The 27,822-nt window shown below is 40.5% G+C and overlaps 1 protein-coding gene across 3 annotated transcripts in view; it reads left to right on the top strand.

The window, feature by feature from the left end:
* The window catches only part of LOC122556465 (zinc finger matrin-type protein 1-like), a 105,431-nt gene that overhangs the window by 14,703 nt on the left and 62,906 nt on the right, over positions 1–27,822 (top strand). The window contains exon 2 of one of the 3 annotated variants that reach the window (XM_043703344.2): positions 5,061–5,087. The exons of 1 other annotated variant lie outside the window; for it this stretch is intronic. The gene's annotated coding sequence lies outside the window, so the exon portion shown is untranslated. Of the gene's footprint in view, positions 1–3,923; positions 5,088–27,822 lie in introns of those variants that run through there. One more of the 3 variants, XM_087991346.1, reaches the window with a different exon arrangement.

Genomic DNA, 27,822 nt, shown 5'->3' with positions numbered 1-27,822 from the left:
TTTGGTCAGTGGAATATATTAATTATATATTGATGTATTGTTAACTAAAAAAAATTGCTTTATGCATATCTGCAAACATAAATCATGATTTGTTTTCATCACACCAATGTTTATATTGCAGTCAAATTTGCATCAGTTTTTAAGATTTGTCAATTATAATGTGAGAAATGCTCTAGCAGAAAAAAGGAAGGCACTGGAATCAGAATACTTGCTATCTTATAAGTGGCACTACCGAGTAGCATAAAGAAAGAAAGACAGGCATCTACAATGTAGAGAGAATCTCTGTACCCCAGAAAATCATACAGTCAGAACGCAACCCTTTGAATCACTTCAATTACACTTAAAAAAACACGTTGTGACCTTTGTCTCAAAAGCAACTAAATTAAGTGACTTCACCCAGAATTTACTTAATATTAATACTGGCTTTAGTTTAACATGTTATACATATTCTGATCACCCAAGATATCACGTGGTTTAGTGCAACATCCACTCTTGTTTCTGCAAAGTTAGTACACTGGCATATGTTAACCATAAGCAAACTTATTTTCATCATAGAGTAAAAACCCAACCACTTTAGCTATTTAGGGCAGCATGAAGTACCTTAATTGATTTCGGAGTCAGTCAAATGCATGCTCAAGGTTTGTGTAAAGATTTGTAGCTCAGGTGCTGGCTGTCATAGTTGTAGGTATGTTCACTGAGCTGAGAAATTGATTTGCAGACATTTCGTCCCCTATCTAGGTGACATCTTCAGTGCTTTGGAACTTCCTGTGAAGCGCTGCTCTACCGTCTTTTCTGGAATTTATTTGGTTCCGTTCCTGCTACTTCCTTGTCAATTCCAGTTGTTTGTTTTAGTGACTGATATATTAGGTCGAGGACTACTTGCTTGTTGATGGAGTCTGTGGATAAGTGCTATGCTTCTGGAAATTCTCTGGCTCTCCTCTGTGTAGCTTGTCTGATGATCATTGTGCTGTTCCAGTCGAATTTCTGGTCCTTGTCATCTGTGTGTGTGGTTACTAGGGACAGCTGGTCATGGCATTTAGTGACTAGCTGGTGTTTAGGGATGCAAATTGCTAGTTGTCTGCCTGTTTGTCCTATATAGTGTTTCATGCTGTCTTTGCGTGGAATCTTGTAAATTACATTTGTTTTGCACATGATGGGTATAGGGTCTTTTGTCCTAGTGAGTCGTTGTCTGAGCATGGCTGTCAGTTTATGGGCTGTCATGAATCCCAGTGGACGGAGAAGTCTGGCAGTCAGTTTCGAGACATTTTTTATGTAAGGTAGTGAGTGTTGCTAGTGAGTTAGGTGTGGCATGTCCTCATTGCTTTGTTTGTCTGTTAGGCATCTGCAGATGAAGTTGCAGAGATATCCATTTTTAGCAAAAACTCTGTACAGGTGTTCTTTTCTCCATAGGTCAGGAGTGCTGCAGGGTGTTGTAGCCCTTTAGAACAGGATCTTAATGCACCTTCTCTTGTATGTGTTCAGGTAGTTACTGTTGTAGTGTCGGTGTGGTTTTCCTGTACACTTTCGGGTTGCATTCATCGTTCTGTGTTTTTTCTACATTACATCCAGCATGAAACACTATATAGGACAAACAGGCAGACAACTAGTAGTCCGCATCCACGAACACCAGCTAGTCACTAAATGCCATGACCAGCTGTTCCTAGTAGCCACACACACAGATGACAAGGGCCACAAATTCGACTGGGACAACACAATGATCATAGGACAAGCCAAACAGAGGACAGCCAGAGAATTTCCAGAAGCATGGCATTCATCCACCGACTCCATCAACAAGCGCTTGGACCTAGACCCAATATACCGGTCACTACAACAAACAACCGGAAGTAGCAGAAATGGAACCAAATAAATTCCAGAAGACACGGTACAGCAGTGCTTCACAGGAGGCTCCAAAGCACTGACGATGTCACCTTGACAGGGGACGAAACGCCTGCAAGTCAACTTCCCAGTTCAGCAAACACACCCACAGCTACGGCAAATGCATGTGCCCTGTAACATTATTTTAATACTCCCCCAATGCTGGGAGTTTCAGTCTGCTGCTGGAAACTTACAAACACTTCCAAATCTGCAAATTTCTCTGCCCAGGCAGCATTAAATGCCAATTATCCTGAGCCTGTGTTTACTTAACCTTTTCTGGCCTTCAATGGCCATAGTTCTGTCTTTAAAGTGGAATAGTATATTGTGCATTCACTAGTGTGACATTGCTGCCGTTATCAAGCAACCTATTAGCTGTTGTGGTTCTGTTCGCCGAGCTGGAAGTTTTTGTTGCAAACGTTTCGTCCCCTGGCTAGGCGACATCATCAGTGCTTGGGAGCCTCCTTGGGAGCCTCCTGCGAAGCGCTTCTTTGATGTTTCCTCCGGTGTTTATAGCGGTCTGTCCCTGCCGCTTCCGGTTGTCACTTTCAGCTGTCCGCTGTAGTGGTTGGTATATTGGGTCCAGGTCAATGTGTTTGTTGATGGAGTTTGTGGATGAATGCCATGCCTCTAGGAATTCCCTGGCTGTTCTCTGTCTGGCTTGCCCTATGATAGTAGTGTTGTCCCAGTCGAATTCATGTTGCTTGTTGTCTGCATGTGTGGCTACTAAGGATAGCTGGTCGTGTCGTTTCGTGGCTAGTTGATGTTCATGTATGCGGATTGTTAGCTGTCTTCCTCTTTGTCCTATATAGTGTTTTGTGCAGTCCTTGCATGGTATTTTGTACACTACATTCGTTTTGCTCATGTTGGGTATCGGGTCCTTCGTTCTGGTGAGTTGTTGTCTGAGCGTGGCTGTTGGTTTGTGTGCCGTTATGAGTCCTAGGGGTCGCAGTAGTCTGGCTGTCAGTTCCGAGATGCTCCTGATGTATGGTAGTGTGGCTAGTCCTTTTGGTTGTGATATGTCCTCGTTCTGTGGTCTTTCTCTTAGGCATCTGTTGATGAAGTTGCGCGGGTATCCGTTTTTGGCGAATACCTTGTATAGGTGTTCCTCTTCTTCTTTTTGCAGTTCTGGACAACAACTCACCAGAACGAAGGACCCGATACCCAACATGAGCAAAACGAATGTAGTGTACAAAATACCATGCAAGGACTGCACAAAACTCTATATAGGACAAACAGGAAGACAGCTAACAATCCGCATACATGAACATCAACTAGCCACGAAACGACACGACCAGCTATCCTTAGTAGCCACACACGCAGACAACAAGCAACATGAATTCGACTGGGACAACACTACTATCATAGGGCAAGCCAGACAGAGAACAGCCAGGGAATTCCTAGAGGCATGGCATTCATCCACAAACTCCATCAACAAACACATCGACCTGGACCCAATATACCAACCACTACAGCGGACAGCTGAAACTGACAACCGGAAGCGGCAGGGACAGACCACTATAAACACCGGAGGAAACATCAAAGAAGCGCTTCGCAGGAGGCTCCCAAGCACTGATGATGTCGCCTAGCCAGGGGACGAAACATTTGCAACAAAAACTTCCAGCTCGGCGAACAGAACCACAACAACAAGCACCCGAGCTACAAATCTTCGCACAAACTTTGATCCTATTAGCTTACTTGAGCTATCATCACAGAAGATCCATCATATATGAGTTTTGATGTTAGAATTTAGGATCAAGGAGGAAAAAAACTTGTATTGACGTAGCACCGTTCAGCACCTTAGGATGTCCTCAGGCACTTTACAGCTAATTTACGAACAAATGATTGCATATTCTGGAATCTGAACTGAAAATAACAAATGCTGGAAATGACAGTGGGTCAGACATTATTATCCACGGAGAGAGAGAGCAAGTTAATGTTTTGAGTCCAGATGACTCTTCATCAGTGTGTGGAGGGGGACAGCATTTATGCTATATGGAGGGGGTGGGGGTGAAGGAGGAGAGAGGGCGTTCACTTATTACTTTTGATTTGTCACTTTAGAAAACACATCAGCCAATTTGCACACAGCTATCTCCCAAAAGCTGCAATATGATAATGAGCAGAAGCTATTATTCTAATGTTGATCCAGAAATAAATATTCATCCGGACATCCAGGATAATTCTCCTCCCTTTCTTTAAAAATGTGCAGTGGGATCTGTTATGTCGGCATAAAATTGTAATGTCTTAGTTAACATTTCATTCAAAAGAGGTCATATCCTGTACTGCAGCACTCCCTGGATGCTGCAGTCGGGTCTCAGCTAATTTTGTTAAATTGTACTCAAATTTATGAAGTTGTAAAGAACCCCATCATTCTGACTCAGGCAAGAATGCATCTAACTAAGCTATGGCTGACATGACAGCTCACAGAATCCATATTTACTATTATCTGTAATTGTCTTAGTTTTGTGGAGTCAGTATAATGGCTAATTAAATTGTTATAGCTCTGTGTGTGTGTGTGTGTGTGTGTGTGTGTGTGTGTGTGTATCTTAAGTCATAATGAATGATACAGTTAGGGTTCATGTCTGTAAAGGGATTCTGCAGGTTGTCAAAGAGTGAGACTAGTGCATCTGGTTAAAAAACATCTACTTCTATTCCATCTCTAAGACCTAACTTAATGGTTGCTTAAAGACACTACTTTGAAGTGAAATAAAGGAAAAAATTAATATCATTTTACAAGATAATTATTGCAAGGATGCACTTCAAGTTGTCATTTCTATGCTCTACCCTGCCATTAAGCAAATGCTCTGCTTAATCTTCCTTACAGAATAGAGACACATTTTTTCACATTCACAATATGTATAGCTAGTTGGAAGAGGAAATTAAATATTATAATATTTTCAGTAAGTCCATATTTATAGCTACTTGGTAGTACAGATATTCAGTGTTGCTGAAAAAGAGACATCATATCAAAGCTTTTTGTCTTACACTCATCCAGACAGATGCAAGAATGTCAAATGTAAAGGAAACAACAATTCATACTTCATGAGAAAAGGGTGTTGACTGGTTAATAAGTCAGCTCTGATTGGTCATGGTGTTGTCATAGAGAATACACCTGGGAACTATTGTCCCACTTGTTTATTTTTAATTTAAAATTGGTGCAAAGCTGGATCTGTTTCTTTTTCTTGCAGATGATGGATCCTGCAACTGAAATAGATGTAAGTTCTACATGATAAATAGATTCTTGATCTATAGTGGAATCAAATGGAAAGCGCAGAAAAATGGACATGAGTGTCAGATTAGTCATGTTTCTATTGAATGTCTAAGTAGGCTGGAGGGGCCGAATGGCCCACTCCTGTTCCTGTTTCTTATGATGAGTGAATCATATTAGCCCAACTGATAATCAGAAATTAGTTGTTAGAATGTAACTGATTGTTAGCATGGGAGCAGTGTGAAACAGTGAACATCAAAGTTTATTGAATTTCTCAATTTGGGATTAATTCCCTATTAATTTATAGCAGTTCTTGAAATCTAATTGGCTAATAATATGGTCGTAGTTGATTTGATTTAATCTACCTGCTATATGGTCTCTTACCCTATGACAGTTGAAAAATGTTTCAGCTTAGCTGAAAATATACAGGCTTATTTAGTTGTATGTTTGTGGTTTTAGTGCCAAGGGCAGTATTATCAATCAGACCCTGAGAGTGTTTTAGACATGTTTTTTTCACAATCTTCTTTGTCCATTCATTTTAAATACCAACAGTTAATATAGATTCAGTAGAAATTAATAAAAATACAGCCTGTTTTTCACTGATTACTGGTTAATTATTCATTGGTTATTGTGTAATTGCATTGTTTCTTCTAGTTAATCACTTTTTCTAGCTCATAATCAACTATAACTCTAATTTGGTCACACAAAATTTGAGTGTTTCTGAAAATAGACTATTTGTCAAAGCTTGTCATCTTGTACTCAAGAGGAAAATTGTTGGCATTCACCTTAAATTGGTATTCTTGCAAAATGGCCTGATGAGTGCAAGATGAAAAACTTTAACAACATTTGTTTTCAGCAGCATTTCATAATTTTTGTTTGAGAGTATTCTGGGATTGTTTTAACATGCCAAAACAAAATGGTTTCTGTATTAATTCAAAATCTTGACCTTGTTAGGCTAGCAAAATACCTATGTTGTAAAACTTGTTTAAAAGTGGCTAGATTCAGAAAACTCAATCTAAAATTTAAGATCTAAATTCAGGTGTACTCTAGAATGGAAGGAGCACAATAACTTGGAATTGTCAAGGTGAAGGAGATAGTTGAAATAGAAGGGGCAAGGTGAAGGAGATATTTCAAAACAAAGGTGAGAATTTAAAAATCAGGATGTTTCGTAATCAGGAGCAAATGAAGTTCACTGAGCATAGGATGATTGGTGAATGGGACCTAATGCAAGTTGGGACACGAGGAACAGAGTTTTGAGTTGCCCTAAGTTTACAGAACAAAGAAACTGGAAGAACATGCAGGAGTGATGAGTCAAATCCAAAGATAGCAAATGCATAAATGAGGGTTTCTGCAGCAGTTAAGCTGATTGATGTATTTGTATGTGTCTTCTTGTTAATTCTGTTAGTGGCATCAATCCTAAATTTCTATTTTAGTTTGAACCCATTTCTCCTTATCCTGTTAGTTATCTTATGGTACCCTGGATTTCCTTTTTCTTTTAACTATCTTATATACTTCACAATTAGGACTCAGCCTGCTCTTTGCAAGAGTAAAGTCAAGGTTTTCCAATTCTCTTCTCAGAACTTGACTGCATGAATTACACTAATTGCTTTTCTCAAACCTACTTTGGCATGGGCCTGTGATTAAAAGGGGAATTCAGGCTTTTACTAAATCCTGAGACTGATTGGAGGATTGCATTTTTGAAATATCAGAGATTTATGATCCCTTTCTGGTTGCTTTATTGAGTTTGTTCAGAAGGAACCGGGGTTCGTTCAGTAGTATCAGAGCTGTTGTTTCAGTCCAGTTCAAGCGGAGTCACTGAGTGGCTCTTACTGTTACCTGGAGAGATTCTTTTTCTTTGCTTTAATCAGTTGCCTGAGTCCCTTACAGCCGATGACCACAAGTCAAGTCTGTGATGATCTCAAACAATCCTTGTCCCCTTGGCTGCTCTGAGGGTCAATTTGCTGTTCTTTCTATTTTCCATTTCTCTCTTTTGAAGTTTGCGTCACATGTAGACAGGGAGAAAGGCTTGCCTTAATGACTTAGTCCTTTGAGTACAGGGGATGGGACATCATCTTGAGGTAATATAGGACATTGGTGAGTACTGTGTGCAATTCTAGTCGCCCTGTTATATTACTAAGCTGGAGAGGGTTCAGAAGAGATTTACCAGATGAAGGTATGGGTAAGAATGGAGGCTTTGAATTATAAGGATAGGCGGGGACTATTTTCACTGGAGCTAAGGATGTTGATAGGTGATGTTATGGAGGTTTAGAAAATCATGAGGGGCATTAGATAAGGTGAATTGCAGGTATCTTCTCCCTCGGGTGGAGGAGCTTGAGACTAGGGAACATATTTTTAGGGTGAGAGGAGAAAGATTTTAAAAAGATATGAGGGGCATTTTTTTACACAGAGGGTTCATGTGTAGAATGAACTTCCTGAGGAAGTGGTGGATCTGGGTATAGTTACAACATTTAAAAGACATTTGGATAAGTTCATGAAGAGGAAAGGTTTGGAGAAAAGCATAGGCAAGTGGCACTAGTTTAGTTTGGGAACATGACATGCACTGGTTGGTCCAAAGGGTCTGTTTCCGTGCTGTATGACTATAACTCTAATATTCTAGCAGAGATCAGCAAATATAGTGCAACTCACTCTCCTGATTAAAGAATAAATATTGGCCATGGCAGTGGGAGGATCTGTCTGTTTTTGAATGGTGCAATGGGATCCCTTACATCCAGGTGAGAGGGCAGCTAATGTTTCAGTTTAATATCTCAACTAAAAAGACTCCAGCTCTCCTCGAGGCTGTGCTTTAATATCAATTACTATTACTTGGAAAACAATCAAAATGTATTTCCTAAATACTCTCAATACTTTCAGGATACCATCAGAGTGGAATTCAAACCAACAATCTAGGTTGGTTCAATGTATCATTGTATCACTGTAATCTTTTGCTATAAATTCTGTGTCTTATGGTCCTGGTTCACAAACATCTGATGAAGAAGCAGCGCTTCGAAAGCTAGTGCTTCCAAATAAACCTGTTGGACTATAACCTGGTACTGTGTGATTTTTAACTTTGTCCACCCTAGTCCAACTCCGGTTCCTCCAAATCATAGTAGAGTGTGTAATCGATACATCGGGATCAATTATTTGAATGGCGTAACTCGACTTTTCTTAGTCTGGTTCCTGGTCTGTTGTTAGCTTTGACAATGATATAGCAATCAGGGTAATAGTAGATTACTCTTTTCCATTACTGGTGACTGCAAAACCTAAAAAATAGGAGTCACGCACATGTTACAGGTCAGCTCCCTGATTGTAGAAATGTAACTTGCTGATGAGAGATGAAAGTTTCTTGTGAGTGAGAAAATTATGCTACCCTCATGAGAGGTTGTTTACAATATTGTTGGGTAGATTCATATAGAAAATACAGCACAGAAAATAGCCACTTGGTGCATACTGATGTTCTGAGCAAACCTTCTCCTATACCTATTCGTTTAACACTAGCTACACTATGCTCTTTGTATAAACATTCCCACCAAAAATGGGAATTTCTACAGTTTTTGCATTCATAAAAAACAAAATCATTTTATCTAAGAGGGAATAATTGGTATCTAGGAGAAATTATACTAGGCACAAGTGTCATCAGTGGGTCAAATGATGTCACAAACGACACACAAAGGTTGAGTTGTTTATAAATTGTCTCAATACTAAGCTGAAATTATAGTTGGTAAATTAAAGTCATGTAAACATCTCTTTTTGCAGTACATATTTTGGACTTGGTGGGGACAGTTCTATTCTCGCTGAGTTAGGTGGACAGTGATCAGGATACTCCGTGAAGTTGTTAAACTAACGTAATCACTGCAAATATTACCAGAATTTACCCTGTAGGTAATTACAGAAAATTAACACAGGTAGTGTATATTATGCTGCTTCAAAAGGGAAGACACTAGTGCAATTAAAAATCCCCTCTTCATAGGTAAGACTTCAAAATGATTGAGAGACCACAAATCAAGTTGTGCTGGAAAAATTCAGAGAAAGTCTCATTTTTAAATATATATCTTTCTGTTTTAAACCTGAGTACTCAGACCAGTGTCTGCCAAGGCCAGTCATGCATTTTAGTACAAGCTCCACAACTAACTATTGAGCTGAAAAAGGAATAATGATTGCTGAAAATCTGAAATAACACCAGCAAATGCTGGAAATGCACTATGTAGGATTGGTTAATAATGAAATAAAATTAATAATTGTGGATGCTGGAGATCTGAAACAAAAACAAATTGCTGGCAAAACTCAGCAGGTCTGGAAGCATCCGTGAAAAGTAAGCAGAGTTATGTTTAAAATCAGGTGAATTTTTATCAGACTCTTCACCAGGCTAATAATAGCTTGCACACTTTTATCGTAAAAAGCATGCAAATTACTTTTCAGTTCAGGGTAAGGTGAGAATCATTGAAAAGTTAGAAGTATAGTAATCATTACAACCTGAAGAGGTTTAGATGAGGTGTTCAAGACTGTGGCAGCAAAATAGCTAAATGTTTTGCTTCCAGCTCAGTCAGCCAGTGCCAAGACAGCGAAGAATGCAGACAGGACATAGAACTCACAGGGGATGAAAGTCAGGGAGGGGCCATGGAGCGATTTGAAAATCAAGAATTTTAACGTGATTCTGTTGGGATGAGCAGCAAGTTTTGGTTGTTAAGTCTGCAAATTTTACAATGGACAGGATACATGAAGTCCTGAATGGTTTTGAATTTATGCAGTTTTGAATGTGGGAAGCTACTCAAAGGAACTTTGAAAATGTCAAATTTGGAGCTAACCAAGGTTTCCCTTTGTCAGCCAAACAGTAGACAACATGTCTGACTGTCAGTTACTTGTCAGTTGTAACAACAAGTGAAATAACACTAGAAAATGCTGGAAAAGCACCACAAAGTATGAAAAGATAGATTTCCATTTATATTACAGTTTAAACATAGCCACATTTTCCAAACACTGCAGTTTGGAGTTGTTTCAGCAAAAGAGACTCTGGTGTAGATTTTTAACTGAATATGATTGGCCTATTTCTTTATTATCCAGTCAACACCTAAAGGCCCATTGATTATCTCACCAGTGTCACATTTTGGGGGCTTTCTCCACGGAAATTGGTTGCCCTGTTTTCTAAACTTCACCAATGACTACACACAGAAGTATTTCACCTGTAAAGCACTTTGCGGCAACCTGAGCCAATTGAAAGCACTCTATAAGTGAAGGTCTTCCTTTTGTTTTCAAAATTGGCATAATTAGAGAGACTTGATTTTTCTTTTAGCTAGTTTTGCTAGATTTGACAATGGACAATTATGTTTGCTGGGCGTCATAAATGCACAAGCCTATGGCTATTTTGATTTGAAGATGTGTAGAGATGTGTTATAATTGGGCAGTATTGGGAGCTCTTTTAGAGAAGAGGATGTCAATAAATAATTTGACAGAGTCAGGAAGGGGGAGAGAGCCACAGCAAGTTTTGGGGACTAACTTATTCTCAAAATGGAATAAAGCAATGGTAGGGCTGGGAATGGAATTCATTGGAACAATTCTGATGAAGGATTATACTCTAAGGTTTTCCTGCCACTTGCAATTTCTCTCTTTCTTTCCCTTTCCATCAAAATGAATTTGACAGAACTCAATAAACTTTTCAAGTTGCAAGTGTCAGCCAAAGCAACTTGTCTATCTCTTTTAAATCCTGACCAATTTGATGTGCATTTCCAACATTACCTGGTTTTATTTGCTGCAGGTGAGTTGTAGAATCATAGAATTGTACAGCAGAAGGAGGTCTTTTGACTCATTGTTCCCATGCCACAGTTTTACAAGGGCTACAAATTATGTTCCTACTGTTTCTCCACAAATCCTTGTTTCAAACTTATTAATTGTTTCCTCCATACTTGGCAGATTGAGTGGGGAGGCGATGGCCTAGTGATATTATTACTAGACTTTGAATCCAGAGACCCAGGTAATGTTCTGGGGTTCAAGCCCCACTACGGTAGATGATGAAATTTGAATCCAATAAAAATCTGGAATTAAGAATCTATTGATGATCAATCCATTGTGGATTGTCAGGAAAAACCTCTCTAGTTCACCGTTGTGCTTTAGAGAAGGAAACTGCCATCCTTATTTGGTCTGACCTACATGTGACTCCAGGCCCACAGCATTGTGATTGACTCTTAACTGCCCCATGGTACAGGCAATAAATGCTACCCTAGCCAACTATGCCATAATCCAGTGAATTAATTTAAAAAAAAATACATTACAACTCTTTTATAGAAATGAATCCCGACAGTGTGGAAACAGGCCATTCAGGCCAAAAAATCCACACCGACTCTCCAAAGAGCATCCCATTCCACCTAGCCTGTACATTTTTGGATTGTGGGAGGAAACTCATGCAGATACGGGGAAAATGTGCAAACTACACGCAGACAATCACCCAAGGCTGGACGTGAACCCAGGTCCTTGGCACTGTGCGGCAGCAATGTTAACCACCTTCTTTAAGTTACAAACAATCCCAAACTGTTCTGGTCTTTTGCGCCTGAATTATTTATAACATCTACTTTCTGAGTACTAGCCCTCCACCACAGGAAGATTTGTGCAGTAATTCTTTCTCATTGGATCATACAGTCCAAAGATGTGCAGGTTAGGTGGATTGGCGATGCTAAATTGTCCATAGTGTCCAAGGATGTGTAGATGAATTGGATTAGCCATAGGAAATGCAGGGTTGCAGGGATAGGCAGGGAGCTGGGTCTGAGTGGGATGCTGTTCAGAATGTCGGTGTGGACTCTGGCTTGAATAGCCTGATTCCACACTGGAGGGATTCTACGATTATTGCCAAAGCATCAAAGTCATTGTGGTGTCATTCCAGAGCCAAAATGATTTTACTTGCACTAGTGTTTTTCAAAACATCCAACCTAAGAAAAATATTTGGTCATACAATTAAAATTTACAATTTCTTTCATTATATGAGTTTTATTAGATGTTGAACTGAGCAAGTGCAAACTGAAGGCTATGACCTGGCAAACAATATAGTGGATATCTTTTAAAAACTTCATAGAGCAGCTTATGATTGAGGAATATTAATGATGTACATTTAACTAGTTATTCCAATTTGAAAATGTTCACATTTATATTAATAAAAATTATGTGGGGTAGAAAATTAGCTAAAACTGCTTTATGATATGTTTCCTAAAGAAATGTGATCCTTAATTAGTATAACTTCATGTACAAATTAAATGCTATCATGAAATCTGCAATATGTTGCCTGAACAGGTGACATTGCTTCAACAGACCTTAGAGCTATATTGTTGAACAGTTTGTTCCTTATTTTAATCTCATAAATAACATGCTGTCAGAAATTGTTCACATCACTGCAGTCATTTGCAGTGATTCATAGGTTGCAGAGAAGCTCTTCAGATTTGTTCTGCTGTTTATAAATTATGAATTTTCTTTTCTCATGTCAAGTTGATATTATTTGTACCAGGAATCTCCCCTGGTTAGCTTAGCTAGTCAATATCAGCTAAGTGATTTAATTAGTGTAAACTCTCAGTGTCAAAATAATACAAATTGTTCTGTGTACCTGTACTTGATAGAGCAGTTCTGAAGCATGTACTGAGGTCAGTAAATGATTTCAGCATAATTAGCTAATTTGCTGAATATCTGATGTCAAGTCTCATTCTGAAATGTTTTGAAATTCAGTGCTTTAGGAGCTTAGGAACTGGCTTGAATGTGAGGATCTATCAAAGTTCGCAGTAGCAATCACAAGTCTGGTTTAGTAGCTGGTTCATTGACATATGACATTTGTTCCAAGTGTGAGACTGAAACATTGATGTCTTGATTATTGCTTTACTAATTTAAATCACATCTCCTTTATAACATGTACAGTGATAAATTTTCAGCCAAGACACTCAAGCCATTCAGCCCAACTAATCCTCTGCCACTGGTGGAAGAAACGGTGGAGGCTGGTACATTTACAGCACTTAAAAGGCATCTGGATGGGTTTATGAATAGGAAAAGTTTAGAGGGATATGGGTCAAGATTAGTGGTGCTGGAAAAGCACAGCAGATGGGCAAATGGGCTGAGGAATGGCAGTTGGAGTTTAACTTAGATAAATGCAAGGTGCTGCAGTTTTGAAAAGCAAATCATAGCAGGACTTATGCACTTAATGGTAAGGTCCTGGAAAGTATTGCTGAACAAAGAGACCTTGAAGTGCAGGTTTATAGTTCCTTGAAAATAGTCGCAGGTAGAAAGGATAGTGAAGAAGGCTATCTTCTTTTGGTATGCTTTCCTTTATTGGTCAGAGCATTGAGTACAGGAGTTGGGAGGTCATGTTGCGGCTGTACAGGACATTGGTTAGGCCACTTTATAAATATTGCATGCAGTTCTGATCTCCTCCCTTTCAGAAGGGTGTTGGGCGGCACGGTGGCACAGTGGTTAGCACTGCTGCCTCACAGCGCCAGAGACCCGGGTTCAATTCCCGCCTCAGGCGACTGATTGTGTGGAGTTTGCATGTTCTCCCCGTGTCTGCGTGGGTTTCCTCGGGTGCTCCGGTTTCCTCCCACAATCCAAAGATGTGCAGGTCAGGTGAATTGGCCACGTTAAATTGCCCGTAGTGTTAGGTAAGGGGTAAATGCAGGGGTATGGGTGGGTTGTGCTTCGGCGGGTCAGTGTGGACTTGTTGGGCCGAAGGGCCTGTTTCCACACTGTAATGTAATCTGTAATCTAATCTAAAAAAAACTTGAAAAACTTCATAAAAGATTTACCAGGATGTTTTCATGGTTGGAGGATTTGAGCTATACAGAGAGGCTGAGTAGGCTGGGACTGTTTCCCCTGGAGTGTCGGAGGCTGAAGGGTGACCTTAGAGAGGTTTATAAATTCATGAGGGGCCTGGATAGGTTAAATAGACAAGGTCTTTTCCCTGGGGTGTGGGAATGCAGAACTAGAGGCCATAGGTTTAGAGTGAGAGAGGAAAGATATAGAAAGGACCTAAAGGGCAACATTTTAGGTGGTGCATATATAGAATGAGCTGCCACTGGTGGAAGAAGTGGTGGAGGCTGGTACATTTACAGCACTTGGAGAAAGTGAGGACTGTAGATGCTGGAGATCAGAGCTTAAAAATGTGTTGCTGGAAAAGCACAGCAGGTCAGGCAGCATTAAAGGAGAAGGAGAATCGACATTTCGGGCATAAGCCCTTCTTCAGGAATCTTATTGTCCAAAATGTCGATTTTCCTGCTCCTCGGATGCTGCCTGACTTGCTGTGCTTTTCCAGCACCACTAATCTCCAGCATCTCCAGTCCTCACTTTTCCTTAGAGGGATATGGGCCAAGTGCTGGCAAATTGGACTAGATTAGGTTAGGATATCTGATCGGCATGGACGAGTTGGATCGAAGGCTCTGTTTCCATGCTCTGTACATCTCTACGACCCTATGACTATATTCCTGAGATAATTTAAGGTTTTAGAAAAATAAGGTGACATCTCAACTCAGACAATGGATTAAAGGTGTGAGGCTAGAGTCTATCTGTTTTCCAACCTTGAGTCAGACTAGTTCTATTCCTAAAGTAGGAATTGATAAAATTTCACATGGACTGACTGCCTACAGATTGTGTGCTTTTTGAACAAGATAGAATCTGTCTGCAAATATAAATGCAAATTTACTCCATAAACTGATATGTGTGTGTGTGCATGCGAGTATATGTGCACGTGAGGGAGAGAGAAAGAGTGTGTATGTGTGTGGGAGAGGGGGAGAGTGCGTGTGTGTGCGCTTTATAGAGTGTGTGAGCGAGTGTGACATGGTATATGTTGTGAGAGGGTGTGTGTGTGTCTGTCTGAGTGGGTTTGTGTATGAAAGAGGTCTGCGTGAATGAGATTGTGTGTAAGAGTGTGTATTTGTGTGTGTGTGTGCTTGTGTATGTGAGAGAATATAGTGGGGTCACCTGTAGTGTGAGATGGACCCAAGATCCCAGTTGACCATCATTGTAACCTTCCACAGCTTTCTCTGTCATATTCTCCTTAAATACTGTTCCCTTTAACCACTCCTGTGGTTGTGTTATATACAATAGAGTTTGCTGATCACCTTTTACCCATTATGTAAATTTGACCTAGTCAGTGATGTAAATCATCACATTTTGCAATTAATTTGATGTGTGAATCGTTTGTCCATAAAGATAAGGGATATTATTGCTCAGGAATGAAACATTATCCATTATAAGTGTCTATTGATGGTATTATAATTAAGGACGAAACATGATTAGATGAAGAGTAAGCCTTATTTATGCTGCATTAATTGTAGAACTCTCTTTTCTCTCATACTAACCAGCCTGTGTCCTATTTCAGTAAGGTTATCGATTTCAAGTGAAATAACAGCACTTAGCTTAATTTCACAGAGAATATTAACATCACAGACAAAACTTTCAGTCAATCTCTTTGGGCAGACTCTGAATTCAAGTCTCAGTGGTGAAAGGCGAGTTTCTTAACAAATTAATTCTCTCAAACTGTTTTTAAGGAATGAGTGGGTCAATAGCTCCACTTCAAAAACGCTATTCAAGCTAGCACTCAGTATGAGGTACAATGTTAGAGTCATAAAAGCGATAGCAACAATTTAGGCTATTGAGGTATTATATCATTTTAAATTCAATGTTAACTTTTGCGTAATTTTGAATTCCCTGTTGCAGTGTATAGGTGTAATATGAAATAATTCATCTCTTTTTTATCTAATGGGGAGAAGTAGATAAGCATAATTGGGACTGTTAATATTTTAAATTAATTTAAATTCTCTACAGTGTGGAAACAGGCCACTTGGCCCAACAAGTCCACACAGACCTACTCTCCTACCCTATATATACCCTGACTAATGCACCTAACACTGTGGGCAGTTTAGCATAGCCAGTTCACCTGACCTGTACATCTTTGGATTGTCGGAGAAAACCCATGCAGATACGGGGAAAACATGCAAACTCCACACAGACAGTCACCCGAGGCAGGAGTTGAACCCGGGTCCTCGGCTCTGTGAGGCATCAGTGCTAAGCACTGAGCCACTGTGCCACCCCTATTGTGAGCATTTTTCATGAACAGTTTCTTTGTACTGATGTACCCTTGGTTTTGAACTCTGTTTGCAACTAACCAGGGTCTGGTAACATATAGTGGTCAAGAAAGGTGTTGTATAAATGTAAATTTGTTTGTTTTTTAATCTGTTTTTAACATTCATTAAAAACATCTCAACTCATTTGAAGAATGTTGCATGACATGGATGTTTTTATATAAACTATTCAGGCATGTTCAAACACCCCCGGAGCAGGTGGGACAATATACAGTGTTGAAACCATAATCTGGTATGATTAGGTAGATATATGGCAAATCTGAAAATCCATCAGGAATGGAGTGTTGTTTCTGTCATGTGCTAGGTACATTTGCTTCTTGTGGAATATACTTAATTTTCTTAATTCCGGTGAGTAAGGCTTAAGTATATAAAATGACTTTCACTTGCTAAAAGTCAGCTAATATGGACTACGAACGCTTGTCCTACTAAACAGTGGCTTGTAGTGTGATCCCTTATGTCTAGTTATCTGTTCATTGAATCTGTGAACTCACTCTGTGGCCAGTTGTATCAAGGAGGAGAATAGGTAGTTGTTAAATATGTAATTAATGAGCACATGTTTGAACAATATGAAGTTGTCGAACTAAAATTATACTGCTAATTTCTGAATCATACTTAGGCCAGGAAAAGGGTGCTGTAGCCATGATGTTTCCTTTGACTTAGGAATTTTGTAAACTTGACTTCATTCCATTTATACAAAAAACCCAAAATAATTATGACACGCAGAATAGTCTCATATTTATTTCATAAATAAGCATGGGTACATTTGCCTCAAATCACACTTCTTTGCATTGATAAAAGCTTGATACCATTGAGCATTTCCTTAAATGGTGTAATTGTGATTGTTTTATGAATTCAGAGTCTTATAACTCTGAGTGTCTCTCTCTCTCTCTCTCTCATATATTCTTGCACCGAACATTTCAAACCATTTTTAGACACACGTGCAGACTATGGGAAGACAGTGGTTTAGTGTCATTGTCTCTGAACTAGTATTCCAGAGGCTAGGAAGTAGATGGGTGTACACCTTCAAATCTACCAAGGCAACTCGTGGAATTTAAATTCAATTAATTCATAACAAACATCTGGAATTGAAGGCCAACCTGAGTAACGGGAATGTGGAACTATGATGAGTTGGTGTAAAATCTGGTTCCCTATTGTTCATAGAATTACTGAGTTTTACAGTACAGAAGGAGGCCATTTGACCCATCATGTCTTTACCAGCTCCTGAAAGAGCTACCCAACTAGTCCTGCTCTCCTAGCCTATCTACGTAGCCCTCTAACTTCATTCCTTTCAAATATATATCCATATATGCGTCAAATACATTGACATTTAGAGAAATCTGAATTGAAATCTGACAGTGAAAGAGAACCTAAGCACAAGGAGCTGGTGGGGATGACTGAGAGGGAACATAAAGAAGTGTTGAGAAAAACTCAACTTAAAGCTGTGGGAGATAAAACATAAGGTTCTAACATTCCATCCAAAAAGTTGTTTAAATAAGATTGAATTGGAAAAGAATATAGGATGCAAGATTTTAAACTAGAATACAACATTTAGAGAAAAATTAGGTGATGGTCAGTAAGGATCCTTGAAGGTGTTCGGGAAATGAGCAAATAGCCAACTAATGGCCAGAATTTGTAATTATACCATGAAACGTTTATAGCAGTTGGACCATGTTCAACAGAGACAAGGATTAACTAGAGAAATGGTAGTGTGCACAAGCTAGAACCTTTTACCATGTTATAGGTAAAATGCTGAAAATGTGTTGCTGGAAAAGCGCAGCAGGCCAGGCAGCATCCAAGGAGCAGGAGAATCAACGTTTTGGGCATGAGCTGCCTGACCTGCGCTTTTCCAGCAACACATTTTCAGCTCTGATCTCCAGCATCTGCAGTCCTCACTTTCTCCTATAGGTAAAATTATCCTAGATTTTGCAGTAGCAATGATAACAAAATTGTCAGCATCAATCACTGTTTCTTCTTTGATACTGGCAGCAACTCCTCAAGTCTGTGCATGTGCAGTTAAACCCAAAAAAACAAGAAGTTGCTGTCAACGATTCTGTGTTTCTCCAGAGGGTGTACTTTGGACGATATCTAAGAATGTCCATAATTAAAATTGAGCTGGTGAAAATTTCCACCATTATCCTTTTAATCCAGCAATAAAAACCCTTGAAAAGGTTGAATGAAAAATTAGAAAAATGCTCTAAGTGGCACTTAATCCTGAATTAATTTAACATTTTACTTTTAAATTTGATTCTACAGAAGGAATATTGTTAAAACCTCCACTGATACAATCTGATAGCACTTTCTACATCAGCTGTTTCTGCAATTTTCAACTTTAAGCTAGAAGGATAACATCTCTGGTAAAACAAAGCGCTGTATCTTGTGGCATCATAAAATGTATTGTAGAAGAATCTAGATATGGTTGTACACAGCCAATTCTGCTGAAAAAGGCTAAAAGTGCATATGTTTGTGTATCTATCAAGATTAGATTTAACTACTGAATGCGCATCAAACAATCAGGGGCTCAGTGGGCTGGATTTCATGATCGGTGACAAAGCAGCAGCATTTGGCACTGAAGTTGAAGAAAGTTGTCCATAAAGACTAGCAATCTCTATTTCCCCTGGCTGACATCGGGTTGAATCTGGTGCCACACAGGAGAATCTCCACCAACAGTGATGTCATCAAGGAAAGTATGCAGCCAGTCACGTTGAATTATTCTCACAGATAGTAAATCAGGAAATAGAAATCACAAAACATCTTATTTCACATTCTGAACATTTTAAAATTAAATGCAAAGACATTTAGTTGAGACATACACACAGAATCAAGAGAAAAGCTAAAATATCACAAATAAAAAATGTCATTTTGGGAAAGCAAATCTTCGCAGGACTTATGCACTTAATGGTAAGGTCCTAGGGAGTGTTGCTGAACAAAGAGACCTTGGAGTGCAGGTTCATAGCTCCTTGAAAGTGGAGTCGCAGGTGGATAGGATAGTGAAGAAGGCATTTGGTATGCTTTCCTTTATTGATCAGAGTATTGAGTACAGGAGTCGGGAGGTCATGTTGCGGCTGTACAGGACATTGGTTAGGCCACTGTTGGAATATTGCGTGCAATTCTGGTCTTCCTATCGGAAAGATGTTGTGAAACTTGAAAGGGTTCAGAAAAGATTTACAAGGATGTTGCCAGGATTTGAGCTATAGGGAGAGGCTGAACAGGCTGTTTTCTCTGGAGCGTCAGAGGCTGAGGGGTGACCTAATAGATGTTTACAAAATTATGAGGGATATGGATAGGGTAAATAGACAAAGTCTTTTCCCTGGGGTCAGGGGGTCCAGAACTAGAGGCCATAGGTTTAGGGTGAGAGGGGAAAGATATAAGAGAGAGACCTAAGGGACAACTTTTTCACGCAGAGGGTGGTACGTGTATGGAATGAGCTGCCAGAGGAAATGGTGGAGGCTAGTACAATTGCAACATTTAAGAGCCATTTGGATGGGTATATGAATAGGAAGGGTTTGGAGGGATATGGGCTGGGTGCTGGCAGGTGGGACTAGATTGGGTTGGGATATCTGGTCGGCATGGACAGGTTGGACCAAAGGGTCGGTTTCTATGCTGTACATCTCTATGACTCTATGGTATTTCTAATCCTGATGGAGAAATGTGGCATTCGATAAATAAGTCTTTCAGAGCCAGTGAGAATGGTTAGCATTAATAATGAGCTTTATATGCCTATAAAATCCCTTTAACCTTTTCAAGGGTTTTTAATGCTGGATTAAAAGCATCAAGTTGGAAATTCTCATCAGCTCAATCATTTTAACTGAGTGCATTCTTATGTGTCTTCCAAAGTACACTCTCTGAAGAAATATAGAATCAATGATGGAAGCTTCTTGATTTTTGGGTTTAATTGCACATATGCAGGCTTTAGGAGTTGCTGCCATTTTCCAGTACTTAGTCCATACCCCTCTAAACGCTTCCTATTCAAATACCCATCTGGAAGCCTTTTAATTGTTGCAATTGTACCAGCCTCCACCACTTCCTCTGGCAGCTCATTCCATACACGCGCCACCCTCTGTGTGAAAAGATGCTCCTTCAGTCCCTTTTATATCTTTCCCCTCTCAGCCTTCAAGGATCCTTTCTGGCTATCACCTTATTCTTCTCTAAATGTTGTTTTCCGATTTAAAGCCTTGCGTCCTGTATTCTTTTGCAATTCAACTGTAATAAAATAATTCACTTTTTTTCTTGGGTAGAATGTTCTAGAACGTATAGAAGGTTCTAACCTTACGTTATATCTCCTACAGAAAAGCTAGGTATGACGTTGACCTTTTTTCAACACTCCTTTATCTTACCTCTCAGTCATCCCCATCAGTTCCTTGTGCTTAGGTTCTCATTTACTGTCAGATTTCAATTGCCTTTTCTTTACGTTTCAGTAATAAAGGTTGACTTCAAGTTCCAAAATCTTCCACAAACCCAACCCTGTTCCTAAAGCTGGATTGATGTCCAGCCCTGACACTCCCTCCCCATGCCAAATAAACCCCTGGGACCCTATTGAACACTATCCTCTGGAAGAACTAAATGTCTACTGACACCTCAGAACATTCTCAGTACATGTGCAAAATATGCATGTGCAGTACCCTTGCCAGTACTGCCAGTTGATATAATTTGTCACTTTTGCTCATATTTATTTGGATACTGTTATGTTATTTTGCTGGCAGGGTGTTTCACAAAGTGTGTATGCACAAAGCATTCTGCAGGCCCAAGCAAGCCTTTCAGGGGTGTCAGAAAACCAGATTGCAAAATAGTGACTTCTTTTGAATTGAAGTTGGACAGCCCATAGTAGCAATGGGTAAGGTGATTGACAAATTTGCTAAATTTTACAATGCACAGAAACCTTTCAATCGTGAAAAATCAGGCCACTCAGCACCAATGCATAATCAAGCCAAGCATTTAATACACACAACAATGTAATGTAATCCATCTTCAAACTACAGTGCCCTGTGAAATCAGACCTCCCTCTTCTATCCCCTGACTTCCCCGCAACCACCTTGGTAAGAACACTTTCATCATCCACGGCATTTACTACCCCATGTACTGAACAGGTTAATTTGGAAGAGACAAATAAAGAGGGGCTGGGAAATTTGGATAATAGAGTGAGAGGTAGAAAGGGAAGAGGATGTGAATGTTCACATTTATAATGAATATGTCAAAATAAGAATGATTCCAGAAATGAGAAAGTTTAGTTATGAGGATAGATTGAAGAAATTGGGGCGGTTCTTCTTGGGAAAAAGAAGACTGAGGGGCGCAAGGGTGACGTCAGCAAAACTTTCTTTAACACAGTGAGTGGGTAGAGCATGGAAGGCACTGCCTAGAAGTGTCACGGAAGCTGTTTCAATTGAGACGTTCAAGAGGACATTGGATAATTATTTGGATGGAATTGCTGAGTAGGGATAAGGGGAAAAAAGCAGGAAATTGGCACAAGGTAATAGAACTGGTGTAAGCGTGATAGGCTGGATGGCCTCCTTCAGCAGAACCAGTCTGTGATTCTGTGATAAGGTCAGAATGTATTTGTATCTCCTTAGTTTCTGCCACCTTCCTCCATTATAAATTCAGACGCCAAGTTTTACAATAGAAACTGTTTAAGCAGTTTGTTGTGCTGTGCTTAAGTCCACCCCATGGTGAATGTACTTTTGCAGAAGAATGTGACTCTAATTTGACCAGCTTATACTGACTGTTTATATTATAAATGTTAGGATAGCAATTGCTATTGAAGGTTTAGAAACATGTGAACAGTACATATGAGGTGTATCGGAAGAGGAGGACAAGTCTTAAACGAGGAATCAAGCGGGCTGAAAGGGGTCATGAAATAGCTTTAGCAAGCAGAATTAAGGAGAATCCCAAAGCATTTTATTCTTATATAAGTAAGTGGGTAACTAGAGAAAGGATTAGTCCACTAAAGGATAATGAAGGAAGGCTATGTGTCGGACCTGAGAGAATGGGTGAGATTCTGAATGATTACTTTGCATCAGTGTTCACAGAGAAGAGGAACATGATGAATCTTGAGATTAGAGATAAAAGTTTGATTAGTCTGGATCACGTTGGCGTAAGTAGGGAAGATGTGTTGGGTAGGCTAGAGGTTATTAAGGTGGACAAATCCCCAGGACCGGATGGGATCTATCCTAGGTTGCTGAGGGAGGCGAGAGAGGAAATAGCTGGGGCCCTAACAGATATCATTGTGGCATCCTTAAATACAGGTGAGGTGCCAGAGGACTGGAAGGTTGCTCATGTTGTTCCCCTGTACAAGAAGGGTAGTAGGGATATTCAGGGAAACTACAGACCAGTGAGCCTGACATCGGTGGTGGGGAAGTTGCTGGAGAGGGTACTAAGGGATAGGATCTATTTATATTTAGAAAAGAATGGGCTTATCAGTGATAGGCAACATGGTTTTGTGCAGGAGAGATCGTGCCTTACCAACTTAATAGAGTTATTGTGGTTCTGTTCGCCGAGCTGGGAATTTGTGTTGCAGACATTTTTTCCCCTGTCTAGGTGACATCCTCAGTGCTTGGGAGCCTCCTGTGAAGCGCTTTTCCTCCGGCATTTATAGTGGTTTGTATCTGCCGCTTCCAGTTGTCAATTCCAGCTGTCCGCTGCAGTGGTCGGTATATTGGGTCCAGTTCGATGTCTTTGTTGATAGAATCTGTGGATGAGTGCCATGCCTCTAGGAAATCCCTGGCTGTTCTCTGTTTGGCTTGTCCTATAATAGTAGTGTTGTCCCAGTCGAACTCATTTTGCTTGTCATCTGCGTGTGTGGCTACTAAGGATAGCTGGTCGTGTCGTTTCGTGGCTAGTTGGTGTGCATGGATACGGATCATTAGCTGTCTTCCTGTTTGTCCTATGTAGTGTTTTGTACAGTCCTTGCATGGGATTTTGTACACTACATTGGTTTTGCTCATGCTGGGTCTCAGGTCCTTTGTCCTGGTGAGTTGTTGTCTGAGAGTGGCTGTTGGTTTGTGTGCTGTTATGAGTCCTAGTGGTCGTAGTAGTCTGGCTGTCAATTCAGAAATGTTCTTGATGTATGGTAGTGTGGCTAGTCCTTTGGGTTGTGGCATGTCCTCATTCCGTTGTCTTTCCCTTAGGCATCTGTTGATGAAATTGCAGGGGTATCCGTTTTTGGCGAATACATTGTAGAGGTGTTCTTCCTCTTTTTGCAGTCCTGGTGTGTGCAGTGTGTTGTGGCTCTTTTGAACAGTGTCTTGATGCAACTTTTTTGTGTGTGTTTGGGTGGTTGATTTCATAGTTCAGGACTTGGTCTGTGTGTGTGGCTTTCCTGTGGCGGACAGCTGGAATTGACAACTGGAAGCGGCAGATTCAAACCACTATAAATGCCGGAGGAAACAACACAGAAGCGCTTCACAGGAGGCTCCCAAGCACTGAGGATGTCACCTAGACAGGGGACGAAATGTCTGCAACACAAATTCCCAGCTCGGCGAACAGAACCACAACAACGAGCACCCGAGCTACAAATCTTTGAACGGAATAGAGTTCTTCGAGGAAGTGACCGAGTTGATAGATGAGGGAAGGGCTGTTAATGTCATATACATGGACTTTAGTAAAGCGTTTGATAATGTTTCCCATAGTGGACTAATGGAGAAAGTGAAGTCACATGATGTGCAGGGTATTCTAGCTAGGTGTATGAAGAACTGGTTGAGCAACAGGAGACAGAGAGAGATTAGTAGTTGAAGGAAGTTTCTCGAAATGGAGAAGGGTGACCAGTGGTGTTCCACAGGGATCAGTGCTGGGGCCACTGTTGTTTGTAATATATACAAATGACCTGGAAGAGGGCAATGTTGGTATGATCAGCAAGTTTACAGATGACATGAAGATTGGTGGAGTAGCAGAATGCATAAGGGACTGTCAGAGAATACAGGATATACTAGAGAGTTGGGCGGAAAAGTGGCAGATGGTTTTCAATCCAGACAAATTGTGGTGATGCATTTACGCAAGACTAATTCTAGAGCGAATTATACAATGCTCAGAACAGCCTTGGGAAAAGTTGATGGGCAGAGAGATCTGGGAGTGCAGGTCCATTGTACCCTGAAGGTTGCTGCACAGGTGGATAGAGTGGTCAAGAAGGCATATAGCATGCTTGCCTTCATTGGATGGGGTATTGAGTATAAGAGCTGGCTAGCCATGTTAAAATTGTACAAGACATTGGTTCGGCCACATTTAGAATACTGTGTACAGTTCTGGGCGCCACATTACCAAAAGGATGTGGACGCTTTGGAGAGGGTGCAGAGAAGGTTTACGAGGATGTTGCCTGGTATGGACGGTGCTAGCTATGAAGAGAGGTTGAGTCGGTTAGGTTTATTTTAATTAGAAAAAAGGAGATTGAGGGGGGGACCTGATTACAAAATCATGAAGGGTATAGACAGGGTGGATAGAGACAAGCTTTTTCCTAGGGTGAAGGATTCAATAACGAGAGGTCACGCCTTCAAGGTGGAAGGTGAAAAGTTTAAGGCGGATACATGCAGCAAATACTTCACACAGAGGGTGGTGGGCGTTTGGAACACGTTGCCAGCAGAGGTGGTAGAGGCAGGCACAGTAGATTCACTTAAGATGCGTTTGGACAGATGCATGAGTAGATGGGGAGCAGAGGGATATAGATGTTTAGGAATTGACCAACAGGTTTAGAGAGTACACTTGGATCGGCTCAGGTTTGGAGGGCCGAAGGGCCTGTTCCTGAGCTGTAAATTTTCTTCATTGTTCTTTAACTAAAATAGATTCTGAATTATCCCAATTTTTAAACCCACTTCTCCCAGGAGATCCCATCTAGTGTTGACTACCAGATGGCACAGATTTAAAGAGATTTTGTAAAGGAACAAATGTAAGGCGAGAATAACTTTTTTAGTCAACTAGTAGGGTAAGGCATGCACTGCCTGGAAATGTAGTGGAGGCAGATTCATTCGAGGCATTCAGGAAGGTATGATTATTTGGGAAAGAAATAATGCACAAGTGTAGGAGATAAAATTTAAAGTTGGTAGTGCATTAATGATGCAAATTTGAAGAGGTGATGTAGACATGATAGGCCAAGTGGCCTCCTGCACCATAACACGTCTGTGATTCTCTTGTGAACATAGAACATAGAACAATACAACACAGGACAGGCACTTCGGCCCACGATGTTGTGCCGAACATTTGTCCTAGCATAAGCACCTATCCATGTACCTATCCAATTGCCGCTTAAAGGTCACCAAAGATTCTGACTCTACCACTCCCACAGGCAGCGCATTCCATGCCCCCACCACTCTGGGTAAATAACCGACCCCTGACATCCCCCATGTACCTTCCACCCTTCACCTTAAATTTATGTCCCCTTGTAACACTCTGTTGTACCCGGGGAAAAAGTCTTTGACTGTCTACTCTATTTATTCCCCTGATCATCTTATAAACCTCTATCAAGTCACCCCTCATCTTTCGCCGTTCCAATGAGAAAAAGCCTAGCACTCTCAACCTATCTTCGTACGACCTATTCTCCATTCTAGGCAACATCCTGGTAAATCTCCTCTGCACCCTCTCCAAAGCTTCCACATCTTTCCTAAAATGAGGTGACCAGAACTGCACACAGTACTCCAAATGTGGCCTTACCAAGGTCCTGTGCAGCTGCAACATCACCTCACGACTCTTGAATTCAATCCCTCTGCTAATGAATGCTAATACACCATAGGCCTTCTTACAAGCTCTATCCACCTGAGTGGCAACTTTCAAAGAGCTATGAACATAGACCCCAAGATCCCTCTGCTCCTCCACCTTACTAAGAACCCTACCGTTAACCCTGTATTCCGCATTCTTATTTGTCCTTTCAAAATGGACAACCTCACACTTGACCAGGTTGAACTCCATCTGCCACTCCTCGGCCCAGCTATGCATCATATCTGGTTTTTTTTTCAATCTTCAGCTGTAGTTACATGAAAAATATTATGTAAATTCATTATAATTGTGTCGGTGAAATGTCATTTGCTTTGTGTAGAAAGGCGTATCTAAGTCCCTTTGCAGCTGACAACAGCCCTCCTCACTATCCACAACTCCATCAATCTTCGTATCGTCTGCAAATTTACTGACCCACCCTTCGACTCCCTCTTCCAAGTCATTAATAAACATTACAAACAGCAGAGGACCCAGAACTGATCCCTGCGGAACTCCACTTGTAACTGGGCTCCAGGCTGAATATTTACCTTCTACCACCACTCTCTGACTTCGACCGGTTAGCCAGTTCTCTATCCAACTGGCCAAATTTCCCACTATCCCATGCCTCCTGACTTTCCGCATAAGCCTACCTTGGGGAACCTTATCAAATGCCTTACTAAAATCCATGGACACTACATCCACTGCTCTACCCTCATCCACATGCTTGGTCACCTCCTCAAAGAATTCAGTAAGACTTGTTAGGCAAGACCTACCCCTCACAAATCCGTGCTAGCTGTCCCCCCTAATGAAAATGGAACATAGTGATCACCTGTAATATCTGACTGTTGCCTTTCAGTAAGAGTAGTTTATATTGTCATACCGATATCCTTACTTTTATTTTCAATCTTCATCTGTAGTCACATGAAAAATATTATGTAAATTCATTATAATTGTGTTGGTGAAATGTCATTTGCTTTGTGTAGAAAGGCATAATTGTTGGCCTATGAAAGTTTGTGGTAGAGCAGACTTCAGCATGCGTTTTATATTGTGATACCTTCTACAGACAGTAGGAAACCTGCTCAAATACTTCTGAATTGTCTTTACACTTTTTCAGCCAAGTCCTTGTGCTTGAAACTGGGACCATTTCTATTTAATGAAGCGTAGCAAAATTCTTTCAGTGCTTTGGCCAACACTAAAACAGACAGTCAGATCATTTATTTTGTTTTGATTTACTGCCCCATTTTTCTATTATAATGATGACAGGTCAAAGTCTTTCATTGGCATATTTGGGAGAACACAAGGTTTTGAAATTCCTTTGTGCATCTATGTTTGTACTTTCATTCACATTGTCCTATTGAAATCCTTGCTCAGCACGAGGCAGTAAAAACAACCAGTAAAATGGCCCCTACATCCTTGCATGACTGTTGGTGACTGAACAGTATTTTACTGTGGAAGCATTTGTCTTGTGACTATTTAGCCAGTAGAATGCTGTCTGATGTAGAAAAAACGAGCAGTTCAAAGAAACAGTTGGTGGATTCTAACAGTTGATATATAACTTATCACCTCAATAATTCATGAAGTGCTTTAATGAATTTTAAACATACTTTAAGACCATAAGAAATAGGAATGGGATTTGGCCCCTTGAGCCTGCTCTGCCATTCAATTGGATCATGGCTGATCCATCATTCCTCTGTCCACTCTCCTGCATTTTTCCATAAATCTTGTTTCCCCTACTTATTAAGAACTTGTCTCAGCCTTAAACATACTCAAGGACTCTGCCCCCACTCTTTGTGACAAGGAGCCCCAAAGACACTCAACTTCTGAGAGAAAGAATTCTCCACATCTGGCGCCCCTTTATTCTGAGATTATGCTGTCTGGCCGGAGACTCTCCCATGAGGGGACCCTTAAGTAGTGTGTTCGATTGAGATCACCTCTCATTCTAGAATCTCAGTGAGTCCCAACCTGATCATAAAGTAATCC

This window comes from Chiloscyllium plagiosum, unplaced genomic scaffold (assembly GCF_037043375.1).
Source record: "Chiloscyllium plagiosum isolate Xiang-an unplaced genomic scaffold, Cpla_swu_hap1 HiC_scaffold_1, whole genome shotgun sequence".
Lineage (NCBI taxonomy): Eukaryota > Metazoa > Chordata > Chondrichthyes > Orectolobiformes > Hemiscylliidae > Chiloscyllium > Chiloscyllium plagiosum.
This window is presented reverse-complemented; position numbering and strand designations above follow the sequence as displayed.